The following is a 27,676-nucleotide window of genomic DNA, read 5'->3' on the forward strand; positions in this document are numbered from 1 at the left end:
TGGGGTCTTCCTGACTCCTGCTCCAGTTGCTAATGATGATAAAGGCAGGTGGGTGTTAAGTAACACCTGGTTTCTATTGGGCTAGGCCCTTATCCTAGTGGTCATTACGAGAAAATAAGAAATGAGCCTAATTCCCTATTAGAAAGTACAAGTTCATCACAAATGGCAAATTTATGATTAATTCTTGTTGGGGACAATAATCATTGCAAGAGTTTAGTTCAAGTGCTTGACATTGCCTGAGTAAAACATTTATATGTTTAGAGGCAAAGCTTCCACTGGTATTGCTAACGTGAGAACCATAACTAGGTGAAATGGATAGCATGTATATATCTCATATACAAGGCTAATTGCGTTTTCCTAAAGAGAACACCCAGAAGAGTGTTTTTACCTTTTGATTCAAATTGAAACGGCACATCATTGTATGAGAGGTTTTGTAGAGTCACAAATAAAAGATTTTGTGTCACAAATATACATTTTTTCCTTGCGTTTCATATTTGGGAGGAAAAATATCACTTTATATTTGGGCAAATGTTAACATATGTCTCTTTTTTAAATAATTGACTTGGAAATCTTCAATTCCCATGATTTGAATTAAGATCATAAAAAGTCTACCAAATTGTTTAGGATCCTCAGACAAAGATGAGTTCCGCATCTTTCTGAAAGGAGATGAGGTTAGGAAACAGGAAGACTGGAGGGGCTGGTTGGAAGGACAGGGCTGCGCAAGGTTGGCCCCAGGCGTAGCCTCAGTGGCTACTTCCATGGCAGGGCCACTGCCTTCCTGCAAAGCGTCCGGAATGTGTATCAGCTGATCACCAGCTCAGAGGAGAGTGATCCGATGCCCATCTCTGCTTCCTGCTCAAGCGCCCCAAGTAGGTTCACATGGCAGGAAGAAGAGCAGATTGACCAAAATTCACCACTTCTACAACAATTTTTTTTATTGTTTTCTGCTTTGATACTCAGTAGGAAGCTTGTCATGGGGACAATATTGTTTATTAAGGAGTTGGTCATACTGACATACCTCAACCTGCCTTTGTTTTTCATGATGTTGATAATTTTGACAAGTACAGGTTGTTTTTAATAAGGTTTCTTAATTTGAGTTTGATTGTTTGCTCCTGATTAAAATCAGGTTCTGTTTGACAGAAATACTATATAACTGATGTCGTATTCTTCTTAGTGTGTCACGTCAGGAGGTACATGGTATCAGAGTGTTCTATTTTTAGTGATATTTAGCTTGATCACTTGATTAAAGTGGTTTTTGCCAGATTCCTATGCCTTGGTTTTTTGGATGAGACATTGTGTGTAAAACTATTTAGTGATAATTGGAGGCTCTGCATGATGTTGTCGTTCTCCAGAGAAGATTTATTAATAATTTTGCTTTTGGCAGACAGCTGGGCTAGGGACAGAACCCCTTATTTTTGTCAGAAATTGAGACGGTTCAGAGCTGGGCTTTAGTCTTTTAAGAGCTGGTTTATTTTTGGTTCACCTTTCTTAGGATGTAGCACTTGTGGTGCCAACCAGCAACCTAGGGTGTTTACAAGGGTCCTTCCTCTTGGGTGGACCCAGAAGTCTAAGTGTTATTCCCTCAGACCTTGAGAGACCAAAAGCTCTGTTCAGCTCCTCAACCTGTCAGCTACTGCTTTTGCTTTCTGAATCGAAAGGTGCCTCAGGAGGAAAAGTGGCCTCAAATGTTGGGCTTACTTCTCCTGGCTTTGCATCTCTTTCGTATCTGGGTCCTGAAGATACTCATGACCCTGGTAGATCTCTGCTACCTTCAAACCAACACTTGTTATATTTAGTCCAGGTTTTCTAATTGTTCTTGGTAGGAGTGTTGGTCCAAAATCAACACAGTTTTGCCAGAAGTATAATCTTTATAATAATTTTTAAACGATTATTCATCTCAACTAGATTGCTTATGTAGAGTAAGTTAGGAATGGGAAATCCAAGGTGAGTTCTCAAATGCAATTAGAAAAGCAATGGTGCATGCTAAACAATAAAAACGGGCACCTGTATGTATGAATAGAAGCAAACTGAACTTCTCAAACTTAGAATTCAAGTGAATTCTTTTTCAGAGTTAGCAAGCTCATTTTATTCAACTATTGCCACCTAGTTGATAAATGTACATAAATCAATGGTTTTGTCTGGATATTATAGTCGTATTTCACAAGTGTGGGCCGTTCTTTTACTTTTCTCAAACACAGAAAACCCACAATGACTATTAGGCATGAGTATTTTCTTCTTCTACAACTCTGGCAGCATTAATTATAAGCTAAGACAGAAAAAAAATCTCAAATATTTTTATATGTTCTTTCGGAACTCCAATGTCTCTGTAGTGTAAAAAGCATAAAAGTTTACTTTATATATTTAGTAAATCTACATGTAGGATTTTCCAGGAAAACTTTAGTTTAAAATACTTTGTCATATTTTCTGATTACATCATGGAGAATGTGATCTTGGGGTGTATGTATTCCTTTTTCTAGTTTTCCTTCATTTATTATAGCTGATTGTAGTCAATATTATTTTGCATTAATAATTCAGCCTCACAAAATGAGATTTTTCCATTCAGCATTCAGAGTCCTACAGCATTCCCTTTACATAATTTCCAAAGAATGTAAATTGCCACTAAGGCAGGAGAAGGACTGAAGGTTTAGAGTGTTCAATTTTTAAAACAAAACTGATGAAAAATCTCATATTTTTGGCACAATTTACGAGGCAAATAACTTTCTTTATCAAAATCTATCAACAATTTTTATTTAGTACCCCAAACAGTAAGAACTCAAACTTTCTGTATGTATAAATATATTTGTAATTTTTTTTACAGTACATTTACAAAATCACTATAAAATGAAGTAGTGAATTAGAATTGTCTTGTTGGTCAGTCAGTAAAATGGGTTCTATTGTTTTTAAATCTGTAGAAACTCAAGTATAATATTTATCAGAGCATTATTATGTAATTTCAGAAATTTGGTTCCAGAGATTTAAATTGTAGCAGCAGCATGCTCCATTATCTATGTTCCCTCGATTTCTTTTTTTCTTTTTTTTAAAGAGACAGGGTCTCGCTCTGTCACACAGACTGGAGTGCAGTGTTGGAACCATAACTCACTGCAACCTCAAACTCCTGGGCTCGAATGATCCTCCCGCCTTGGCCTCACAAAGTGTTAGGACTACAGGCATGAGCCACCGCGCCTGGCCCATGTTCCCTCTATTTCAATGTACTGGGATCCTTTAGCTAACACCCAAGGTCCTATGTCTATGTTCTCTGCGATGAAGCAGGTAACTTACACTTGCTCTTCTGTTATCCTTGCTCCGTAGATGAAGTTGAATTCAGTTGACTAAACTGCAGCCTCTTTCCCAGATTTTTCAGAGGCTCCAAGAGGGTCTCAGGGTTGGCCTGCTTCCAGGACCAGCCTAGCTGCTTTGCTTCCAGACACTGCAGCATTGACCTGATTGGAGCATCCTTGCTCTGAAAGAGTTAATGTGCTGATTTCAGTGCCCTATTCCCAGGGAGGGTTTGGTGCAGTCTGATAAGTATGAGAATATTTTAGCAGGTGGTTTATACGGCCTCTTAACATTGATTCTTCAATCCGTAAACTAACTGAAGCTGACAAAAGAAGGCTGGTGAAATACAATGCCTCTTCATGCCAGGGTCTGGGGAGAATCGGGTTTGTGGGTAATGCAGTCAACATCCACACTATTCTGACATTATACAGAACATGCTCCTAGACCTGCTCACATACAAACAGTACTGTGCCTAAGGGATTATCCTTCCTCAGTTCAGTTATGTGTAAATGCCAGTTTTAGATATTTACACAGTATAATTCTCATTTTACAAAAAGACTTTCCATTTTGGGTTTTGTTTTTTTTTTTTTGCCTCCAGGTGGACAAACTTTAAGATTACTACCACATTAAAACCCTCTGCAATTGTTGCTCCAGCTTTCGATGCTGGATATGGGTTAAATCCCCACCTGTGCTTCTGATTATGGTGCTGTGCTCCCCCGCGCATGTTCTGTTCTACAGGAGAATGAACTGCAGTTCCAGCCGCCTAAGCTTGGTAAAGACAGGCCTTGTTCATCCTTGTCTTGTTCCTCTTGCAGCTCTAGAGCCTAGGAACGCAATAAACATTCAATGAAGGAAAGAATGAGTAGAAAAAGGGAATTTGTTAGTACCTCTGGCAAATTCCAAACAGATTATAGAGGAACAAATTATTTTTATTAAGACTTGTATTTCCCCCCTTGTTCTCCCAGACAGTAATTTAAAATATATACTCATTTTTGCTTAATTTGGATGTTATTGGAGGATAGGGATTCTATCTTTAAAAGTACTAAGTTCTGTACTGAATATGACTTGGTACTTATGAAATAATTCAGGCTGGGCGTGGTGGTTCACACCTGTAATCCTAGCACTTTGGGAAGCAGACGCGGGAGGGTTGCTTGAGGCCAGGAGTTAAGGATCAGAGATCAACCTGAGCAACTTAGCGAGACTCTGTCTCTACAAAAAATAAAAATTAGCCAGGTGTGGTGATGCATACCTATAGTCCCAGCTACTTGGGAGGCTGAGCCAGGAGGATCGCTTGAGCCCAGGAGTTGGAGGCTGCAGTGAGCTATGATAACACCACTGCACTCTAGCCCAGGGAATGGACTGAAATTCTGTCTAAACAAAACCAAAACAAAACAAAAAAATTAAAAAGAGCATGATATGAAGTTTTCAGTCAATGAGCTTAATGTGAAGATTGGTCAGCCCATACTATACGTGCTGTGAGTCTTTTCTGCCTTGTCAGATTTATTACAATTTATGGTGCATTATCCATTTAGAAACTCATAAATTATCTTTTATTAAAATTACATTTTCAATCAAAGCAAGTTATTGGATATAAAAAGAACTACAGGAATTATATATATTCAATTAAAAGAGATAACTCTTATTTAAATATAAAGCTTTAATACCTCAGTAATTTTTATTAAGTAATACTATTTTCACATTGTAATATTTGCTTAGGCCAATATTACCTGAAAATAAACCCATGGCTATATTCTTTTCTTTTCTTTTTTTTTTAAATACCGTATTCAACCACCAACCATGGCTATAGTCTTAAAATCTAGCTATGTCCTAAATTTCTGAATAAAAAGGGATAGATTGGTTTTTTAATAGAATTTTATACTTTTTAAAAACATTCATCAAAGTAAATAAGATAAAATTTGATTGTAGTTATTTTAATTATAAATAAGACACTTTTTTTTGGCATTTTCTCCCCAACGTACATGGGCTCTCCTAATTCTTCTAACTGAGCACTTAGCGTAGCAGATGGCTGCGGGAGGCAGATGGGGTGAGCTGCCACCACCTTCCCCTGAGTACCGTGTCGATAGCCACGCGACCTCCAGTCTCTGCTCTTTGGGGGTTGAGAGATTGGCAGGGATTGCTACTGTCTGGTCGCATCACCTAATTCACTGGATCCAATTTCCACTTTTCTGTAACACGGGAGACTATATTCTGGTCAAATGGAATAAGAAACCAGTGTTTGTGAAAGAACCCAGAGAAGCATCAGTACTCGGAGGTTTTCAACTCTTCAACGCCGGCTGCACTTTCCACCAACGTCGGGAGCTTTAAAACAAAGGATGTGCAGACCCCACCCCAGACCAGCTGAATCACAATTTGTATTCACTGAAAAAATATTATTTTTAAAAAGTACCTTTATGAGTATTTCACAATGGTCATAATGGGCTGAAGATGTTTGCCCAGGGTGGGAGGCAGGGCTATTTATTCATTTCCAGATGATGCGGGGTCCAGGCAGCAACCTTTCCTGATTGTTTCCTGCTGTGTCTCCAGTCACAAAAACAGGTCTTGGTACATAGCAGGTCCTAAATCAATAGTGGTTGAATAAATAAATGGCAAAGCATAAAGACGGAACTGTGTTTTCTCCCTGCAGTGTGGATGTGCACTCTGGGTTCTTTCTTCACATGAGCAGCAGGTTTCTCCCTCCCCCTTCCAGTAGTAAACCGTCATTTGTTTGGCAGGCGATGTCCTCAGTCTGTTCTGATTGAATGCTTTGTTGTGTGTTGATGTTTCTTTACTATGGAAACAGTTGACGGTGCTTTATGTTTTTTCTGATTAATGAAAATGATAATGTTAAAAAAGAGATTTTACTGAATTCGAATTATACTGTGTGAATATCTAAAACTAGTATTTACACATAACTGAACTGAGGAAGGATAATCCGTTAGGCACAGTACTGTTTGCATGCGAGCAGGTCTAGGAGCATGTTCTGTATAATGTTAGAATAGTGTGGATGTTGACTGCATTACCCACAATTTTAAAGTAGCCTTTATGGAGTAGACAGTATGATTTCAGTATCTTTTGAAAGTATTGTGTTATTTCTCTGCATAATTATTTGAAAGACACACACCTTCAAATGGCATTCATTTTATGTGTGTAGAGGTATTCATGTAGCAATCGTGAATACATCTATCCACAAGATGTGGTTACTTGGGTCTGGGGTGTCTAGCTAAATGCAATGGTTCTGATTAGATTTGGTTCTCATATTAAAAATCAACATTAGCCAAACACATACAATGTGCTACAGTGGTCTTGGATAACCCATCAGGCTTAGCCAGTCTACAGATAATGCTGCCTTATTCTAAGAACTCATAGAAATAAAACTCTGTTTTATTACTTCATTGTCTGAAGTGAAGCAAATGCTGCAGGAGCAGGAGAGCAGCAGGTCAGCGTCGTAACATTGCTCGATGTAACATCAGCACACTCGTGCTAAATACTTGTGGTGCTACTGCCAAACCCAGCATGGGGACGGCCTGTCCTGTATCCCTCTGAACTCATGGACAAATGTGGTGTAATTCTCTTGTGTTCAGCTGTCAAGGAACTTAAATTTTATAGTATCACTCTTTCTGGGAGGGCCTTTTAGTTACCATCACTTTATATTTATAAAACCCCATTCTTATTTTCTATTAGATTTTAAAAAACAAGATAACCAGATGTAGCTCTATGAAGATAAATTATGAGAACTCTCTGAACTAAATTAATTCAATTCAGCATTGGGCAAAATGCTATGAATTCCTATCATTTGGAGAAGATTTTAAACTTGTCAAACCCTTCCTAAAAGGAATCAATATAAAAAATGTGAGTCATCACCTTGTATTTTCTATCAGTGATGGTGGCTTCAGGTATAATTCAGGGACCCACTGAGAGGCTGCTGGCTGCCAAGTACATAGTAACATTTACTGCGGCAGGGTGGCAATCTGGTAGCATCATCTATTCAGAAACTCAATGTTCTATACATGTTTGTTTGCACTCTCTTCCTGTTACGTTTAGAGAAAGATAAACGATTGTGAAACAAGGAACAGAAGAAACTAAACAGAGTAGCAATGTATGAAATTTCTCCTTCATAGCATTTAATTGGTACGTTTTAGTCCTACCTGGTTTAACCAGATGATTGCACAAGCTGAACTTGAGAGGGGACAGGCAGGACACCTTTATTCTTCCTCCCGCTGACTCTTCAAGCCCAACCTGTGGACTTGTTTCTCTTTGCCTCTTGGATGAAATCTTGGGTAGATTCCATAGCTTCTCTGGTTACTTTTCTAAAAAAATTGTGAAATGTATAACATAAAATTTACCATCTTAACCATTTCTAAGTATACAATTCAGTGTGTGAAATGTATTCACATTGTGGTGCCACCAATCTCTGGAATATTTCCATCTTGTAAAACAAACTCTAAACCCATTATATTAATACAACAGCTTCCCTTCCAGCACTGGGAACTACTGTTCTTCTTTCTGTCTCTAGGCATTTGATTACTCCAGATAGCTCATACAAGTGGTATCACACAGTATTTGTCTTTTTGTGACTGGCTTATTTCACTTAACATAATGCCTTCAAGGTTCATTCATGTTGTAGCATTTGTCAGAATTTTCTTCCCTTTAAAGGCTGAATAATATTCTATTGTATGTATGTACCATTTTGTTTATCCATTCATCCATGCACAGACACCTGGGTTACTTCTGTCTGTTGGCGATTGTATCTAGTGTTGCTATGAACATAGGTGTACAAATGCCTCTTCAAGACCCTGCTTTCAATTCTTTTGGATGTATACCCAGAAATTAGATTGTTGGATCACATGGAAATTCTACTTTTAATTTTTTGAGGAACTGCAATACCATTTTCCATAGTGGCTGCACCATTTACATTCCCATGAACCATGCAAAAGGGTTCCAATCTTCCCATATTCTTGCCAATGCTTTTTGTTCTGTTTTCTGGATAGTAACCACCCTCACGGGTGTGAGGTGATATCTCATGTTAGTTTTGATTTGCATTTCTCTAATGATTGTGATGTTGAATATCTTTTCATATACTTGTTGGCTGTTTGTATATCATCTTTGGAGAAATGTCTATTCAAGTCCTTTGCTCATTTTTAATTGGACTATATTTTGTTGTTGAGTAGAATTTCTTTATATATTCTAGATATTAACCCCTTTTCAGATATATAATTTGGGAATATTTTCTCTCATTCCATAGGTTGCCCTTTCACTGTATTGATTGTATACTTTGATGCACAGTTTAAAATTTTGATGTAGTCCAATTTGTCTATTTTTACTTTTGTTGCCTGTCTCTGTTCATGTTTAAGATACTAAAACCTTCAGTCTAATAATTGAGTTCAATACAGTGCAATACTCAAAACTCTGAACGCTCATCCAGTTGGAAATCTCTCCTTTCCCCAACCCACCCAACTTCAGGCTGGAGGGTCCACAGTGGGGGTGGCAGAGGGCTGGGGGTGAGGTGCCTGGCTTTTCCTCTTTTCTCCAAATCTCTCTCAATTTGCTGCAGATGCTTGTTGTCTCTGATCACTCCGTTAGATGGTGTTGGGCCCAGGGAGAAAGAATCTGCCGAGCTGGTGCAGCTATAATCTATTGTCAGGGCCCTCTAGATGGTATAAAATCTTGGCTCTTCCTCTCAAAGAGAACTTTTGGGGGTTCCTCGAGATCCCATGAGGGAGCTGGCTGAAGTTCTTTTGAAGCCACACGCTGATTAAGAGAAGCCTGCTCTGACATCAGTGGCCAGGGACAGCTCTCTTCGGCTCTCGGGGCTGGCGTGAGAAGTATCTGTTGTTGAACCACTGCCGGCTGCCGGCCCTTGGTGCACCAGCCCGCCGTGCTGTGGCTGGCACTTCTGCCTGTGAGGTGCCCGAAGTCATCAGACTGCTGGTCGGCGGGAAACATGGAAAATGGTAGGTTAGTTGTGTGGGAAGTAGAGGCTCAGCAGTCCTGCTGCATAGTGTCCTGAGGGGAGTCTGAATGCTCTTGCTACTGTGGCTTGTCATTTATTACATGGTCTATGAATCCATTATTGTTTGGTGGTACTTCTTTAAATTTTGCAACAGCAATTAACTCCAAGTCCAGGGAACATAGGTTGAACTCTGAGCGCTCCCCTTGAAGCCTCCTTCCTGCCTAGACACTGCACAGCACACCAGTAACTCCAGAACAAGCCTCACCCCGCCTCTCACCCCAGTCCTCTCCTACAGCCTCACGCCCCGGGCTTGCAGCCCGCAGCCCATGCAGGGCCCCCACAGCCGGTGCCTTTCTTCAGGATGTGGCGGCACCAGGTGCTACCGTGTGGTTCTCAGCCTCTGGGGCCCTGACCTGCCCTCTGAGAAGAGAGTCCCATTTAAATATCTCACTACATGACCGTGTTACAGAGAAACCAACTAGCAGTTTAAAAGTTTACCTTTAAAGCACCGAATAATTTAATTTTATTCTAATAAGGTAATTAACAAAAATGAGGCACTGGTTAACTGAAGTGATAAAGTTACTTTTGAAAGGAATTTTTTAAGGTGATGTTAATCTGAAATAATGTACCCTATGAACTCATAAAAATAAGTGACTGAATACTAAAATTTAGAAAAACCAAAGTCACGGTGTCTTTGTCCATCTTCTCTTGTTTATAACTGAATACCTGAAACTAGATAATTTTTAAAGAAAAGAAATTTATTTCTTATGGAGGCTGAGAAGGCCAGGGTCAAGGGGCTGTACCTGGTGAGGGCCTTCCTGCTGGTGGGGACTGGCTGCAGGATCCTGGGCTGGCACCGGCTACCACTGGCGAGGGTGCTGAGCATGCTAGCGCAGGGCTCACTTCCTCTTCTTATAAAGCCACCAGTCCCATCCCACGATAACTCATTAATTCATTAGCCCAGGAGCCCTCATGACCTAATCACCCTAAAGCCCCACCTCTCCGTACTGCCACACTGGGGGACGAGCTTTGAAGGGAACATTCAAACCATAGCATTCCACACCTGGCTCCCCCAAGCTCATGTCCTCACGTACAAAACCATTCACTCCACTCCCGTATCCCCAAAGTCTTAACTCATTCCAGCATCAATTCAAAACCTCCAAGTCGAGCCCGAGTGGAGCGAGCCAGCCGGGTGGTTGTGTGGTCGCGTCCAGAACCCGGTAGCGCTTGCAGCATGGCTGACCAACGGAGGAGCAGGTTGCAGAATTCAAAGCAGCTTTTCCACTATTTGCCAAGGCTGGTGATGGAACTGTCACAACAAAGGAATTGGGAACTGGGACTGCTGGTCCCGTACCAGAAATATCTTTTATTTTTACTTGATTTTTAAACTTTGTTTAGCCACTTAACAAAAATCTGCCTCAATTTGCCTCAAATCTAAGTTGTATATTTCCCAATAAAAGAAGTTAAAATTTCTTTTTCAAAGCTCAAAGTCCAGAGTCTCATCTGTCAGCCTGTAAAATCAAAACAAGTTATCTACTTCCAAGCAAGACACACCAGTGGTTCAGGCATAAGACAGACATTCCCATTCCAAAAGCGAGACAAAGGTGGAAAGAAAGGAGTAACAGGCTCCAAGCAAGTCTGAAACCCAGCAGGGCAGACATTAAATCTGAAAGCTGGAGAAGACTCTCTTTGGACTTCAAGTGCCACCTCCTGGACGCACTGGGGCTGGGGTTGGGCCCCCAAGGCCTCAGGCAGCGCCAGGCCCATGGCTTTGCTGGGCGTAGCACCCAGGGCTGCTCACGCGGGCTGCAGTCGGTGCCTGGGGCTTTCCCCGGCGGGCACTGCACACGGACGACCACTCCGCAGCTGGGGGCCTGGTGGTGGTCCTGCTTCCGAGGCTCACCTGGGCACTGTGCTAGCGGGCACTGCAGCAGCTCCAACCCCGCATTTGCACTCTGCATTGCTCCACAGGGACTCTCTACAGCGGCTCCGCCCGCAACAAGTCTCTGCCTGGGTTCCCAGGCTTTCAGCTGTTCATAGAACCTTTGAAACCTGGGCGGAGGCCGCCAAGCCGTCGGAGCTCCTGCTTTTCACCAGCCTGCAGAATTAGTTCCAAGGCTTATGACTTATAGCTTCTTGAGCATGGTTTGATCTACACCTGGGGCTGCTTGAGCCTCAGCTGGGGTGGCTGAGAAGCACTGTACCGGAATTCAGGGAGCATTGTTCTGAAGTGGCCCTGGGAAGAGAGTGGGCCCGTCCCCCAAAACCATTCTGCTGTCATAGGTCTCTGGGCCTGTGATGGGAGGCAAAGCCTCAGAGATCTCTGAAATGCCTCCGGGGTCTTTCTTCCATTGTCTTGAGGAGGAGCACCTGGCTCCCTTCCATCTGTGCTAATCTCTTTGGCGAGTGCCTAGCTGGGCTACACCCTTGTTTTCTTCTCCCAAACATGCTTGTTCACTCTAGACACCAGGGTGAGAGTTTTCCAAATCTTTCTGCTTTGCTTCTCTTTTGATTATAAATCCCATCTTCAAGTAATTTTTTCCCTCTCACAGCTTAATGTGAGCACTTAAACGTAGCCATGCAGGAGCCAGAATACTTTGCTGCTTAGATACTTCCTCCACGGACACCCCAGTTCATCACTCTCGAGTTTAGCCTTCCACAAAGCCCTCGGGCATGGACATGGGTCAGCCGCGTTCTTTGCCAGTTCATAAGGGTAGACTTTACTCCAGGTCTGATGCCTTGTTCCTCAGTTCCAGCTGAGAACTTGTCAGAATGGCCTGAGTTATCCGTGTTTGTATCAGCATTCTGGTCATGGCCACTTAACCAATCTCTAAAGAATTCCAAAGTCCCCCTAATCTTCTTGTCTTGTGAGCCCTCACCAGAATGAAAATGGGCTTTTTTTCTAGCCCGTACTTACAAACTCTTCAGCCCCTGCCCATTAGTTAGTTCCAAAGCGGCTTCCACATTTTCAGGTATTTGTTACTAGCAACAGTCCCACTTCTGATACCAATTTTCTATCTTAGTCCATTTTCTGTTGCTTATATACCTGAAAATAGGTAATTTATAAAGAAAATAAATTTATTTCTTAAAGTTATGGACACTGAGCAGTCCAGGGTTGAGGGGCCATGCGTGGTGAGTGCCTTCTTCCTGGAGGGGACACCCTGCAGAGTGCCAAGGTGGTGCAGGGTGCCATCTGGTGAGGCGCTGAGCATGCCAGCTCAGGTCTTTCTTCCTCTTCTTGTAAAGCCAGCAGTCCCATTCTTGTGACAACCCACTAATCCGTGAGTGGAGTAATCCATTCAAGAGAGCAGAGTCCTCATGACCCAACCACCTCTTTAAAGGCCACGCCTCTCAATACTGCCAAATTTGGGATTAAGTTTCAATATAAGTTTTGGAGGGGACAAACATTAAAACCATAGCACATGAAAAAAGCATGAAAACCAGGTTGACACAAAAGTATTACTAGCAATATAAAAAAAATAAACTGAATGTTTGTCATTTGGGCAACCACTGTTTGTAAACTAAAAATGTGACTTATGAAACAAAGTGAATTATAAGCCTGGGTATCTGCAAATCAAAGACTTAGAAAACTACAGAAAATAATTAAATGAATTGAGCCTGATGTAACAGCTCCTAAGGCCCCAGATCTATTCTTGCCTCTTTAGAGCTCAGTCAGCAACTGGCCTCTGGCTGAAACAGTATGAGCTGCTGATGGAACAAGGAGTGAGACACCTTTTGAATTAGGGGATGAACGGAGAGGTAGGTGTCAACTTGTCCAGGACGCATTCTCTGCAAATTGGCCTTCCAGAGATGGAGCTGTGGAACAGGACGGCTGGGATCCGAAATCTCCACAGATGCCAGCCTATAGCCACGGGCTTAAGGCAGTGAAGTTAGTCCTGGCAGAGTCCTGAGTGGCAGATCAGAGCTGCAAGCCACTGATCCACCACGTCACATAGCTGCACCTGTAGGGATTGGGTCGCAGATCCTGACCATGCCAGGGGAAGGCCTGGTACTTCCCCTATCACGCAGCTGGTCACGTGCATTCAAGAATGCAGAGTTGAAGTTCCCGTGCTGGATCTCACGTCCAGCCCTCCTACGTGAGCCACCCGACCGGGGTGGGCAAAGGGACACTCTGCACTTGCAGCTACTCTTGTCTCTGTGGTTTCCTCCCACGAGTGCTGTGCAGGCCTGGCGTGTGCTGCAAGGACACAGGGGCCCTAAGGGAGGCCCACAAAGTGGGGACCCTTGAGCTCAGTATTTAAGGATGATGAGTTTGCTAAGTAGGCAAATAGGTGGACGTCAGTGACCTGGAGTGGACAGAGCAGACAGAATTGGGCGGAGAAGACCAGAGGACAGAAGATTTCTTCTTGAGTCAGTTTTGGTAATTTGTGTCTTTCTAGGTATTAGTTCATTTCATCTAAGTTATTTAATTTGGTTGCATACAGTTGTGGACAATATTCCTATAATAATCCTTATTATTGTAAGGTTGTTAGCAATATTTTCTCTTTTGTTTCCAATAATTTGAGTGTTCTTTTATTTCTTGGTCACTTTAGCTAAGGGTTTGTCAATTTTGTTGATCTTCACAAAGAACTGAACTTGTGGTGTTACTGGTTTTCTCCACTGTTTTTCTATCTCCTAGTATATTCATTTTTGCTTTATTTATTTATTTACATTTTTAATTTTTTTTGAGACAGAGTCTTGCTCTGTTGCCCAGGCTAGAGTGCTGTGGCGTCAGTCTGGCTTACTACATGCGAGCGCCACCATGCCCGGCTAATTTTTTCTATTTTTAGTAGAGATGGGGGTCTGGCTTTTGCTCAGGCTGGTCTCGAACTCCTGAGCTCAAGCAATCCTCCCGCCTCGGCCTCCCAGAGTGCTAGGATTACAGGTGTGAGCCACTGTGCCCGGCCTCATTTCTGCTTTAATGCTTATTATTTTCTTTCTTCTACTGGCTTTGGGTTTATTTCACTCTTCTAGTTTTTTAAGGTGGGAGTTTAAGTTATTGATTTGGGATCTTCCTTTTTTTAATTTTTTTATTTTTTTAAGGGTTGCCTTGTGTTCAAGGGATCTTCTTGTTACAATATAGGCTTTTATGGCTATAAATTTTATGGGTATATGCACTGCTTTACCTGCATCTGTAAGTTTTGGTATTTTGGGAACAATGATTTTTTTTTTTTTTTGAGACAGTCTCACTCTGTTGCCCGGGCTAGAGTGCCGTGGCGTCAGCCTAGCTCACAGCAACCTCAAACTCCTGGGATCAAGCAATCCTCCTGCCTCAGCCTCCTGAGTAGCTGAGACTACAGGCATGCACCACCATGCCCGGCTAATTTTTTCTATATATTTTTAGTTGTCCAGATAATTTCTTTCTATTTTTTTGGTAGAGACGGGGTCTCACTCTTGCTCAGGCTGGTCTTGAACTCCTGAGCTCAAACGATCGTCCCGCCTCGGCCTCCCAGAGTGCTAGGCGTGAGCCACCGCACTGGGCCAGTTTTGGTATTTTGTATTTTTGTTTTCATTCATCTCAAATGACTTTGTCATTAATTTTTCTGTGATTTCTTCTTTGATCCATTTATTATTTAGGGGTATATTGTTTCATTTCCACACATTTGTGAATTTCTCAAACTCCTTTTTGTTACTGATTTTAATTTAAATGGATTGTGACATTGTGCCTGCTCAAACATTATTTTGGCTTTTTCTCTTATGTTCTGGAAGATGTGATTTCTCGATGTGTGAGTTTGGAGGAAGTGGGTTGGTGGTGTCCAAATCATGGGAGGTAACAGTCCCACAATCCTCCTTGCTGAGTCAGATCACACCTACAGTACTGTATCTAATTCTGGGAAACACGTTTTAAGAGAAACTTTTGACCAAATAGGAGTTTCAAAGTAATAGTAACCATGATGGAGAGTGGGGAAGTTCTAAAACTATTCCAGAAGAGTGGTGATATTTCACTGGGAGAAAGGAAAACTTGGGGGAAAAGAGAAAATTTTACTAGAGCATGTGCTAGGGCTGATACGGTAATAAGATCATTTTGTCTTCCTCCAAAGGATCCTGCCCCGTGATTATGACCAATAAGCAAAGGTAATAATGGAACAGATTTTGATTCAGCATAAAAGAAACTTCTAATAATGAGAACTGCCCAACAACATAATTGACTAAGCATCAACACAGCACAGGCCTACAGAGGGAGACAAAACCAAATAAGATGGAATCACTATCTAGAGCAGCTCATAAAGTGAAAACTTCATCTTTAATGTGATGAAACAAAGACTAATTGTCCATCTGTTAAGGATCCTGAATTAGAAGAAGACGGGAATTTATGAGCACCAAAGTCCATTCTAAAAGGAGCATTTTAAAAGTCTGGCACTCCTACATAGCTGGCAGATACTCAGCGGGAGTCTGGAGTCTCCAAGGAATACAATACATTTTGAACTCTTTGCCTATCAAGGTCTATTATACTCATTAAATTATGTATGAAGTTGGCCGCAAGGTAACTTTACCTTAGGGTTTTACTGACACCTAGTGGTGACTATGATATCAATCTAATCTGTTAAAATGTTACAAGACAACATACAATTAAATTATCACAAATAAAAATGTTCATATTTATAAAAATCACGAATGAATATAGTGATTAAAATTCATTCAGTTTGAACTCTATTTTCAAAAAGAAGTTAACATTGTTTAAATGTTATTTTATTTTTAAAATATTCTTATCTTGAAATTTCAAACTCTAATATAACAATTGATTTTACTTATAAGCATGCCTATAATGCTATACCTTATCTTTTAACTCATGTATTTGTTATGCTATTTTCTGAGTTTATGAAAAACAGAGGAGCTTCTGGACAGCTGAACACGAGGAGGTTGCTGGAGGGTGGTGCGCCCTGGGAGGGCAGGGCAGCTCGTTGTCCCTCCCCATTGCTCGCCCTGTGCATCTCTTCATCTATCACCTTTGTAATATCCTTTATGATAAACTGGTAAATGTATTTCCCTGAGTTCTGTGAACGGCTCCAGCAAATTAATTGAACCCTAAGACGGAAGGAGTCGTGGGAACCCCAGCTTGAAAAGCCAGTTAGAAGCTCTGGACTTGTGACTGTGTCTGGGGGAGGAGCAGTTTTGGGGACTGCACCCTCACCCTGTGAGATCTGACAGTATCTCTGGGTAGAGAGTGCTGGTGTTACAGCAAGTGTTACAGCGGGTGGTTCTGAGGACAAACTCAGCGGCACATGGAGAATCGGTTTATTCCCCGCGGGCTCAGAGGGGCCTCGCCACCAAATTCTGAGCCCTGTGTACCAGGTTTTTCCCACTTTTATTAGGGTGGGGTGGTCCGAGGGGTGGGGTCTCAGGTGGCTGATGCGATAGGTTGGCGTGATTGCAGAAGCCAGGTGATAGGTTAGTGTTAGGTTGATGATGTCCTCCTTATCCCCGGAACTGAATTGGAGGGCACTCAGCAGGTGTCCGCTGCTTGATGCATGGGGAAAACCCCCACGTTTGTCACGGAAGTCTTCTGTGTTGATGGTTGTTGTGTTGGTATGGATTTGAGAGGAAAAACATGGTTTGAGTGTTTTCCAAAAACAGTGAGTGTCAGAAGTAAGATTTGCTAGGCCGGCCCAGGCTCATGCAAACATGAGGTTTGGAAAGAGAAAGAACGAAAGGCTGGGGGATGAGGAACCTTTGATTCCTTGGTGGCTCCCTAGTCACTCATGGCATGAAACCGCAGCTGTACTATGCTCATTTACTGAAGGTAAGAGTTCCCAGTGGAATTCAGAGATGGCTCTAACTTCCAAGGAGTTGGTTCACTGGATGCATAAGAAAATACAAAGTAATAAGGAAAAGTGAAATATTCAATCCTTTGGTTATTTTTATCTATAATAGCTAAAATGAAATGAAAAGACAGTGCTTGGTCTGATCTTGATGCTAGACCAAGCTTAGATTTCAGTGAGTCTGAGCTTTGGGCGCTGGCCTCAGAGCTGACCCCCAAGGGTAAAATTATGCAGAGACAACAGAAAGTACCTCTGAGACCTGTGCTTACCAGCCAGCAGTCGATGCGAGGGAAGGGCAAAACCAAGTAACTACTGAGACCAGAGGGAATGGTTCCATTGTGTAGATCAGCATCATCAGCTTCCTGAGGAGCCTTTACTAAAATGGATTGTGAGAATAACTAATTTAGGGGCAGTATCTTGGGTGTGAAATGCTGCAGAGTGGAAGAGCATGTTTGGGCTGACGCAGGACCCACAGCTCCCTATGGAACAATTGTGGATGGGTACACATGGTCCAGAAACAAGGCGGTTATTCCAAAGGGAACGGCCAGCCTGGTGGACTGGACAAAAGCCCCTGTAAGGCCTGTTTACCCTGAGAAGGGGGACTGCCCGACTCCCCCTATAAATGCCAAGTGGAGCACCCCAGATGCAGCAGCCAACATGCTTCATGTGCAAGCCATTTGGGACTGGCTTTACGATGATATTCACCCCTTGGATATTGAAAGGGGCGGCCTTGCAAAATTAATAGGAAAATACCTAATCCTCCAATTTTTCAGTAATGGTTGTGAACTAAAATAAAATCTTAAGGCTCACCCGCCATGGGGTGACTGAATGGACCCCTTTGTGGCCAAAGAAATATCCTAAAACTAAATTGCCTGCCAGGAGGAGGGAGGTCAGACATACCTCATCATGCCCCCTCCCTTCTTGGGGACATCCTTTGTAACCCATTAACAGGCCTAAGGGTATGTAAGACAAACCTGCAGGCCCTCAATTTACACAACAAATATATGTCCGGTGGCTTATCTCTGATAAACAGCTTCTTATGTTAAAACATTCCAAGCCTCTAGACAAAGCTTCATGTCTTTAACCAATTACAAGTCAAAGAATCTTTAAACCCACCTGTAACCTGTAAGCCCTGCTTCGAGATGGCCCACCTTTTCGGGCCACACCAATGTATGCCTCCCATGTATTGATTTATGACTTTACCTGTAACCCCTGTCTCCCTGAAATGTATAAAACCAAACTGTAACCCAGCCACAGTGAGTCCACTTGCTCAAGGCTTCTTGGGTGTGGCTCCAGGTCATGGTCCTCAAATTTGGCTCAGAGTAAATGTCTTTAAAATTATTTTACAGAGTTTGGCTTTTTTTCTGTTGACAAATTGAACATGTCACCTTAAATTCAGATCTTCTTCTTACACAAAACACACAGCTGGAGGATGATACCAACTCACAAATGTTCATTTATTTCACTTCATCAAAATCTATACTGTGCTGAGTGCTAGAACTTCAGTGCAAACCCTTAAGGACCCTTTAGCATAGTAGACTGATTTTATGAATTAAAAGTGGAAAATGTATTCTTACAACAGTTTGCCCTCAATTTGGGAGGCTCCTGGGTTACCCCTGAGGCCCGTCCATGGAGGGGTCCGTGAACTTTTGCTCTTAGGGTCTTAGAACTGAGGACCACCATGTTTGTGTCACTTCCATGGATTCCAGGACATGGGAGTTTCTCTGGAAGCCAGTGTCCAGGAGATGCCTCTTACAGGAAGCACTGGCCACTGAGGAATTCCAGGCACAGGCAAAGGGAAGTAGTTGAGCACCTTTGTTTACAGCTGAAGATACTGGAAACGCAGAGGGGGAAGTCTCACCCAAGGTCCGCTTCCTCATCCGTTCACAGATTGCAATAACAGTGGCTGTCCTGGCACAGTGTCTGGGAGTGGGAGTAACTTCGCAGAATTGGCCTCAGTAATCCTTCCGGCACTCTGATATGGGTGATCAGCCCACAGAGTCTCCCGCCGCCACCGCAGGAAGGCCAGCCTAGGAGCATCTGGCCCACAGAGTCCCCCCACCGCCACATGGGATGGCCAGCTTGGTGGATTGGCTGACAGAGTCCCCCTCTGCCACCAGGGGAAGGCCATCTTAGGAGAATCCGGGCAACAAAGTCCCCAGCCTCCATCTGGAGAAGGCCAGCTTTGGTGCACCCAGCCCACAGACTCAACCATTGTCACCTGGAGAAGTCCAGGTTAGGTTCATCCCACTGACATAATCCCCCGCTACCTTCTGGTGAAAGCCAGCGACGGTGCATTTGGCTCACTGTGTCTCTGGCTGCGATCTAGGGAAGGCCATCTTAGGTGCATTTGGCCCACAGCGTCCCCCACTGCTTTCTGGGGAAGGCCAGCTGGGGTGCATCTGGCCCACGGTGTCCCCAGTCGCCATCTGGGGAAGGCCAGCTTAGGTGCAGCTGGCCCTCAGAGTCCCCCACCTGTCTGGTGAAGGCCAGCTTAGGTGCATCCTACCCACAGAGTCAATCGTCTAGGGTAATACCAACTTCGGTGCATCCGGCCAGCAGTGTCTCTTGCCACCATCTGGGGAAGGCCAGCTTCGGTGCATATGGCTGACAGTCCCCCGCCGCCACCACAGTAAGGCGAGGTTAGGAGCATCTGGCCCTCAGCCTGCCCGGCCACCATCTGGGGAAGGCCAGCTTGGGTGTATCCTGCTGCAAGAGTCCCCTGCTGCCACTTGCGGAAGCCCAGCTTAGGTGCATCCGGCCCTCAGAGTCTCCTGCCGCCTTCTTGGGAAGGCCCACTCGGTGCATCCAGCTCACAGAGTAAATCGCCGTGGTCTAGGGTAACGCCAGTTTAGGTGCATACGGCCCTCAGAGTCTCCTGCCACCATCTGGGAAGGCTAGCTAGGTGCATCCAGCCCTGAGATTCCTTTGCCGCCTCTGGGAAAGCCAGGATAGGTCCATGAGGGTGCCAGCATCCCCTGCTGCCACCAGGGGAAGGCAAGCTTCGGTGCATACAGCTGACAGAGTCCCCCACCGCCACCACGGTAAAGCCAGGTTAGGAACATCTGGCCCTCAGCATGCCATCTGGGGAAGGTCAGCTTCGGTTTATCCCACTGCAAGAGTCCCCTGCCGCCACTTGGGAAGTCCAGCTTATGTGCATCCGCCCATAGTGTCCCGAGCCATCGTGTGGAGAAGGCTAGCTTCGGTGCATCCGGCCTACGGAGTCAACTCCCATTGTGTAAGGTAATGCCAGGTTAGGTGCATCCTGCCCTCAGATTCCCCCGCCACCCTCTCGGAAAGCCAGGATGGGTCCATCAGGCCAACAGCTGGGAGTCCAGCTTCACTGCATCTTGCCAACAGTGTCTCCTGCCACCATATGGGGAAGGCCAGCTTCGGTGCATCTGGCTGACAGAGTCCCCTGCCGCTACCACGGTGAGGCCAGGTTAGGAGTATCTGGCCCTCAGCGTGCCCAGGCACCATCTGGGGAAGGACTGCTTCGGTGTATCCTGCTGCAAGAGTCCTGTGTCGCCACTTGGGGAAGTCCAGCCTAGGTGCATCTGGCTCACAGAGTCAACCCCCGTTGTCTAGGGTAACACCAGTTGGGGTGGATCCCGACCTCAGAGTCCCCGGGCGCTGACTGGGGAAGGCCGGCTAAGGTGCATCCAGCCCACAGAGCCAACCGCCCATGCCTATGGTACACCAGCTTGCTGCATCCAGCCCACAGTGTCCCCTGCCGCCATCTGGGGAAGGCCCACTTAGGAGCTTCCAGCCCTGAGAGTCCCCAGCCACCACCTGGGGAAGGCCAGCTTCGGTGCATCCTGCAGCAAGCGTCCCCCGTCACCACTTGCGTACAAGAAGCTTTGGTGCATCCAGCCAACAGTGTGCCCTGCCACCATCTGGGGAAGGCCCACTTAGGAGCATCCAGCCCTGAGAGTCGCCAGCCACCACCTAAGGAAGGCCAGCTTCGGTGCATAAAGCTGAGAGAGTCCCCCGCCGCAACCACGGTAAGGCCAGTTGAGGAGTATCTGGACCTCAGCGTGCCCAGCCACCATCTGGGGAAGATCAGCATTGGTGCATCTGCTGCAGGAGTCCCCTGCTTCCCCTTGGGGAAGTCCAGCTTAGGTGCATCCGGCCCTCTGAGGCCCCTGCGGTCTCTAGGGTAGGTCAGCTTCTGTGAATTCTGCCCACAGAGTCAACCGCCATTTTCTAGGGTAGGCCAAATAGCTGCATCTCACCCACAGTGTCCCCCGCTGCCATCTGTGGAAGGCCAGCTTCAGTGCATCTGGCCCACAGTGTTTCGAGGCACCGCCTGTTGAAGGCCCACTTAGGAGCATTTGGCCTTCAGCGTGCCCAGCCGCCACCTGGGGAAAGCCAGCTTCAGTGCATCCTGCTGCAACAGTCCCCCGCCGCCACATGGGGACGTCCATCTTAGGTGCGTCTGGCCCACAGATTCAACCACTGTCATCTTGGGAAGGCCCAATAGGTGCCTCCGGCCCTCAGATTCCCCCGCCACCCTCTCGGAAGGCCAGGATAGGTCCATGAGGCCCACAGAGTCTCCTGCTGTCGTCTGGGAGGCCAGCTTCAGGGCATGTGGCCAACAGTGTCCCCTGCCACTGTATGAGGAAGGCCAGCTTCAGTCATTTGGCCCTCAGTGTGCCCAGCCACCATCTGGGGAAGGCCAGCTTCACTGCATTTGGCCCACACAGTCAACTGCCGTCACCTAGGGCAATGCCAGGTTAGGTTCATACGGCCCTCAAAGTCCCCTGCTGCCTCTAGGGAAGGCCAGCTTCGGTGCATCCGGCTGCAACAGTCCCCTGCCGCCACTTGGGGAAGTCCTACTTAGGTGCACTTGGCTCTCAGCGTTTCCTGCCGCCTTCTGGGGAAGGCCAGCTTCAGTGCATCTGGCCCAGTGTCAAGCACCCTGGTCTAGGGTAGGCCAAACAGGTGCATCCGGCCCACAGTGTCCCCCGCCATCGTCTTCAGAAGGCCAAATAGGTGCATCCTGCCCTCAGATTTCCCCGCTACTCTCTCAGAAGGGCAGGATAGGTCCATCAGGCCCACAGAGTCTCCCGCTGCCATCTGGGAGTCCAGCTTTGGTGCATCCGGCCAACAGTGTCCCCAGCCACCATATGGGGAAGGCCAGCTTCGCTGCATTAGGCCCACAGAGTCAAGTGCTGTCATCTAGGGTATCATCAGGTTAGGTGCATCCAACCCTTAGAGTCCCCTGCCAGTGTCCAGAGAAGGCCGGCTTCAGTGCTTCCAGCCCTGATATTCCTTCTCCGCCTGTGGGAAAGCCAGGATAGGTCCATCAGGGCCACAGAGTCCCCTCCCGCCACCTGGGGATAGCCAGCTTCGATGCATCTGGCTGGAAGAGTCTCCTGCCACCTTCTTGGGAAGGTCAGCTTGGTGCATCTGGCACACAGAGTAAATCGCCGTGGTCTAGGGTAATGCCAGGTTAGGTGCATACGGCCCTCAGAGTCTGTCGCCGCCATCTGGGAAGGTTAGCTAGGTGCATCGGGCCCTGAGATTCCTTCACTGCATCTGGGAAAGCAAGGATAGGTCCATCAAGGTCCAGCATCCCCTACCACCGCCTGGGGAAGGTCAGCTTCAGTGCATCCTGCTGCAAGAGTTCCCCGCCACCACTTGGGGAAGTGCAGCTTAGGTGCATCCAGCCTTCAGAGACCCCTGCCTCCGTCTAGGGAAGGCCAGCTTCTGTGAATTCGGCCCACAGAGTCAACTGCCATTTTCCAGGGTAGGCCAAATAGCTGCATCCGGCCCACAGTGTTCCCCGCCGCCATCTATGGAAGGCCAGCTTCAGTGTATCTAGCCCACAATGTTTCAAAGCACTGCCTCTTGAAGACCCACTTAGGAGCATACAGTCCTGAGAGTCCCCAGCCGCCGCCTGGGGAAGGCCAGCTTCAGTGCATCCTGCTGCAAGAATCCCCCGCTGCCACTTGGGGTGGTCCAGCTTAGGTGCATCATGCTACAGAGTCCCCCGCTTCCGATTGGGGAAGGCAACCTTGGGTGCAACTGGCCCACAGGGTCAACCACTGTCTAGGGTAAGGCCAGGTTAGGTGCATGCGGCACTCAGAGTCTCCTCCCTGACATCTGGGGAAGGCCAGCTTCGGTGCATCCGGCCCAGAGAGTATTCCGCCGCCATCTGGGGAAAGTCAGCTTCGGTGCATCTGGCCCACATTGTCCTCCCCACCACCACCTGGGGAAGGCCAGCTTTGGTACATACAGCCTAAAGAGTCCATTGCATACGACTGGAGAAGTCCAGTTTAGGTGCCTTGGCGCCCAGAGTCATCCTTCTTGTCTGGGGAAGGCCATCTTAGGTGCCTCCGGTCCCCAGAGTCCCCCGCTGCTGTCTAGATGAAGGCCATCTTAGGTGCCTCCTGCCCCCAGAGTCCCAGCCAACATCGAGAAGAAGGCCATATTAGGTGCCTCTGGTCCCCAGAGTCCCCCGCTGCTGTCTAGGTGAAGGCCATCTTAGGTGCCTCCAGCTCTCAGAGGCCCCCAATGCCCTCTAGGAGAAGGCCATCTTAGGTTCCTCTGGTCCCCAGAGTCCCGGCCGCCATCTAGGTGAAGGCCATCTTAGGTGCCTCCCGCCCTCAGAATCCCCCTCTGCCGACTAGGTGAAGGCCATCTTAGGTGCCTCTCGCCCCCAGAGTCCCCCGCGCCGTCTAGATGAAGGCCATCTTAGGTGCCTCCTGCCCCCAGAGTACCCCGCTGCTGTCTAGGTGAAGGCCATCTTAGGTGCCTCCTGCCCTCAGAGTCCCCCGCACTGTCTAGAAGAAGGCCATTTTACGTGCCTCCGGTCCCCAGAGTCCGGGCTGCCATGTAGGTGAAGGCCATCTTAGGTGCCTCCAGCTCTCAGAGGCCCCCAATGCCCTCTAGGTGAAGGCCATCTTAGGTGCCTCCAGCCCCCAGAGTCCCTCGCAACTTCTGGGAGAAGGCCATCTTAGGTGCCTCCGGCCCCCAGAGTCCCCCATGCCGTCTAGGTGAAGGCCATCTTAGGTGCCTCCAGCACCCAGAGACCCCTGCTGCCGTCAGTGGGAAGGCCATCTTAGGTACCTCCTGCCGCCATCGTCCCCCGCGCCGTCTAGGTGAAGGCCATCTTAAGTGCCTCCAGCCCTCAGAGTCCCCTGCTGCCGTCTGGGTGAAGGCCATCTTAGGTACCTCCTGCCCTCAAAGTCCCCCCCACTGTCTAGGAGAAGGCCATCTTAGGTGCCTCCAGCACCCAGAGACCCCTGCTGTCGTCAGTGGGAAGGCCATCTTAGGTACCTCCTGCCGCCATCGTCCCCCGCGCCGTCTAGGTGAAGGCCATCTTAGGTGCCTCCGGTCCCCAGAGTCCCCTGCTGCCGTCTGGGTGAAGGCCATCTTAGGTACCTCCTGCCCTCAGAGTCCCCCGCACTGTCTAGGAGAAGGCCATATTAGGTGCCTCCAGCCCCCAGAGTTCCAGCCGCCATCTAGAAGAAGGCCATTTTACGTGCTTCCGGTCCCCAGAGTCCCCACTGCCATCTAGGAGAAGGCCATCTTAGGTGCCTCTGGTACCCAGAGTCCCCCGCTGCCGTCTAGGTGAAGGCCATCTTAGGTGCCTCCCGCCCCCAGAGTCCCCTGCTGCCGTCTAGGAGAAGGCCATCTTAGGTGCCTCCAGCCCTAAGAGTCCCAGCCGCCATCTAAGAGAAAGCCATCTTAGGTTCCTCTGGTCCCCAGAGTCCCGGCCGCCATCTAGGAGAAGGCCATCTTAGGTGCCTCCGGTCTGCAGTGTCCCCTGTTGCCGTCTAGGTGACGGCCATCTTAGTTGCCTCCAGCCCCCGAGTCCCCCGCTGCCATCTAGGAGAAGGCCATCTCAGGTGCCTCCAGCTCTCAGAGGCCCCCAATGCCCTCTAGGTGAAGGCCATCTTAGGTGCCTCCTGCCCCCGAGTCCCCTGCACCATCTAGGAGAAGGCCATCTTAGGTGTCTACTGGCCCCAGACTCCCCCGCTGCCATCTAGGTGAAGGCAATCTTAGGTGCCTCCTGCCCCCGGGTCCCCCGCACCGTCTAGGTGAAGGCCATCTTAGGTACCTACAGGCCCCAGAGTCCCCCGCTGCCTTCTAGGTGAAGGCAATCTTAGTTGCCTCCTACCCTCAGAGTTCCCCGCTGCCGTCTAGGTGAAGGCCATCTTAGGTGCCTCCTGCCCTCAGAGTCCCCCGCACTGTCTAGGAGAAGGCCATATTAGGTGCCTCCAGCCCCCAGAGTCCCAGACGGCATCGAGAAGAAGGTCATTTTACGTGCCTCCGGTCCCCAGAGTCCCGGCTGCCATCTAGGTGAAGGCCATCTTAGGTGCCTCCCAGCCCCAGAGTCCAAGCCACCATCTAGGAGAGGGCCATCTTAGGTGCCTCCAACCCTCAGAGTCCCATGCGCCGTCTAGCAGAAGGCCATCTTAGTTGGCTCCGGCCCCCAGAGTCCCCCATGCCGTCTAGGTGAAGGCCATCTTAGGTGCCTCCGGTCCCCAGAGTCCCCTGCTGCCGTCTGGGTGAAGGCCATCTTAGGTGCCTCCTGCCCACAGAGTCCCCTGCGCCGTCTAGAAGAAGGCCATCTTAGGTGCCTCTGGCCCCCAGAGTCCCCTGCGCCATCTAGGTGAAGGCCGTCTTAGGTGCCTCCAGCCCCTAGAGTCCCTCGCAACTTCTGGGAGAAGGCCATCTTAGGTGCCTCCAACCCCCAGAGTCCCAGCCGCCATCTAGGAGAAGGCCATCTTAGGTGCCTCCGGCCCCCAGGGTCCCCCGCTGCCGTCTGGATGAAGGCCATCTTAGGTGCCTCCAGTCCCCAGAGTCCCCCGCTGCTGTCTAGGTCAAGGCCATCTTAGGTGCCTCCCGCCCTCAGAGTCCCCCTCTGTCAACTAGGTGAAGGCCATCTTAGGTGCCTCCGGCCCCCAGAGTCCGGGCTGCCATGTAGGTGAAGGCCATCTTAGGTGCCTCCAGCTCTCAGAGGCCCCCAATGCCCTCTAGGTGAAGGCCATCTTAGGTGCCTCCCACCCCCAGAGTCCAAGCCACCATCTAGGAGAAGGCCATCTTAGGTGCCTCCAACCCTCAGAGTCCCCTGCGCCGTCTAGCCGAAGGCCATCTTAGTTGCCTCCGGCCCCCAGAGTCCCCCATGCCGTCTAGGTGAAGGCCATCTTAGGTGCCTCCGGCCCTCAGAGTCCCCTACGCCATCTAGGTGAAGGCCATCTTAGGTGCCTCCAGCCCCCAGAGTCCCTCGCAACTTCTGGGAGAAGGCCATCTTAGGTGCCTCCAACCCCCAGAGTCCCAGCCACCATCTAGGAGAAGGCCATCTTAGGTGCCTCCGGCCCCCAGGGTCCCCCATGCCGTCTAGGTGAAGGCCATCTTATGTGCCTCCGGTCCCCAGAGTCCCCCGCTGCCGTCTGGATGAAGGCCATCTTAGGTGCCTCCAGTCCCCAGAGTCCCCCGCTGCCGTCTGGATGAAGGCCATCTTAGGTGCCTCCAGTCCCCAGAGTCCCCCGCTGCTGTCTAGGTCAAGGCCATCTTAGGTGCCTCCAGCTCTCAGAGGCCCCCAATGCCCTCTAGGTGAAGGCCATCTTAGGTGCCTCCAGCCCCCAGAGTCCCTCGCAACTTCTGGGAGAAGGCCATCTTAGGTGCCTCCAACCCCCAGAGTCCCAGCCGCCATCTAGGAGAAGGCCATCTTAGGTGCCTCCGGCCCCCAGAGTTCCCCGCTGCTGTCTAGGTCAAGGCCATCTTAGGTGCGTCCCGCCCTCTGAGTCCCCCTCTGCTGACTAGGTGAAGGCCATCTCAGGTGCCTCCCACCCTCAGAGTCCCCCGCTGCCGTCTAGGTGAAGGCCATCTTAGGTGCCTTCTGCCCCCAGAGTCCCCCGCACCGTCTAGGAGAAGGCCATCTTAGGTGCCTACAGGCCCCAGAGTCCCCCACTGCCGTCTAGGAGAAGGCCATGTTAGGTGCCTCCAGCTCTCAGAGTCCCCTGCTGCCACTAGGTGAAGGCCATCTTAGGTGCCTCCAGCTCTCAGAGTCCCCCATACTGTCTAGGTGAAGGCCATCTTAGGTGCCTCCTGCCCCCAGTGTCCCCCGCACCGTCTAGGAGAAGGCCATCTTATGTGCCTACAGGCCTCAGAGTCCCCCGCTGCCGTCTAGGTGAAGGCCATGTTAGGTGCCTCCTGCCCCCAGTTTCCCCTGCACCGTGTAGGAGAAGGGCATCTTAGGTGCCTCCTGCCCCCAGAGTCCCCCGCACTGTCTAGGAGAAGGCCATCTTAGGTACCTCCTGCCCCCAGAGTCCCCCGCACCGTGTAGGGGAAGGCCATCTGGGCCTTGGGTCACTGGGTCAGCTCCTGATTCACTCACCTCCTTATGCCCAGTTTGGAATTTCAGATCCGAAGCAGTAAACATTCCAGTCTGTGGGCAGCAATGTAGAGTCTGGCGTTCCTTGGTCTCAGCTCCTCGTCACCCCAAGGCCTGCCATCACGTGGCCTCCCCTGGTTTCTCTGGCTTCATGGTCTAACACGGCCCCTCTCCAGCAAGACACTGTGACTGCAACATCCCAAACATCCCAGGCTGGCATGTCCTTCCCTCATGTCTCCACCTCCATCCCTCACCCTCCGACCTCCACGGCCCCCCACCTGCCCAGCAGGAGGCCCGGTGGTTCAAGACTTAGTACAAAAGTGTCAGCTCTTTTGTGAAGTT

Source organism: Eulemur rufifrons, chromosome 15 (assembly GCF_041146395.1).
Source record: "Eulemur rufifrons isolate Redbay chromosome 15, OSU_ERuf_1, whole genome shotgun sequence".
NCBI lineage: Eukaryota > Metazoa > Chordata > Mammalia > Primates > Lemuridae > Eulemur > Eulemur rufifrons.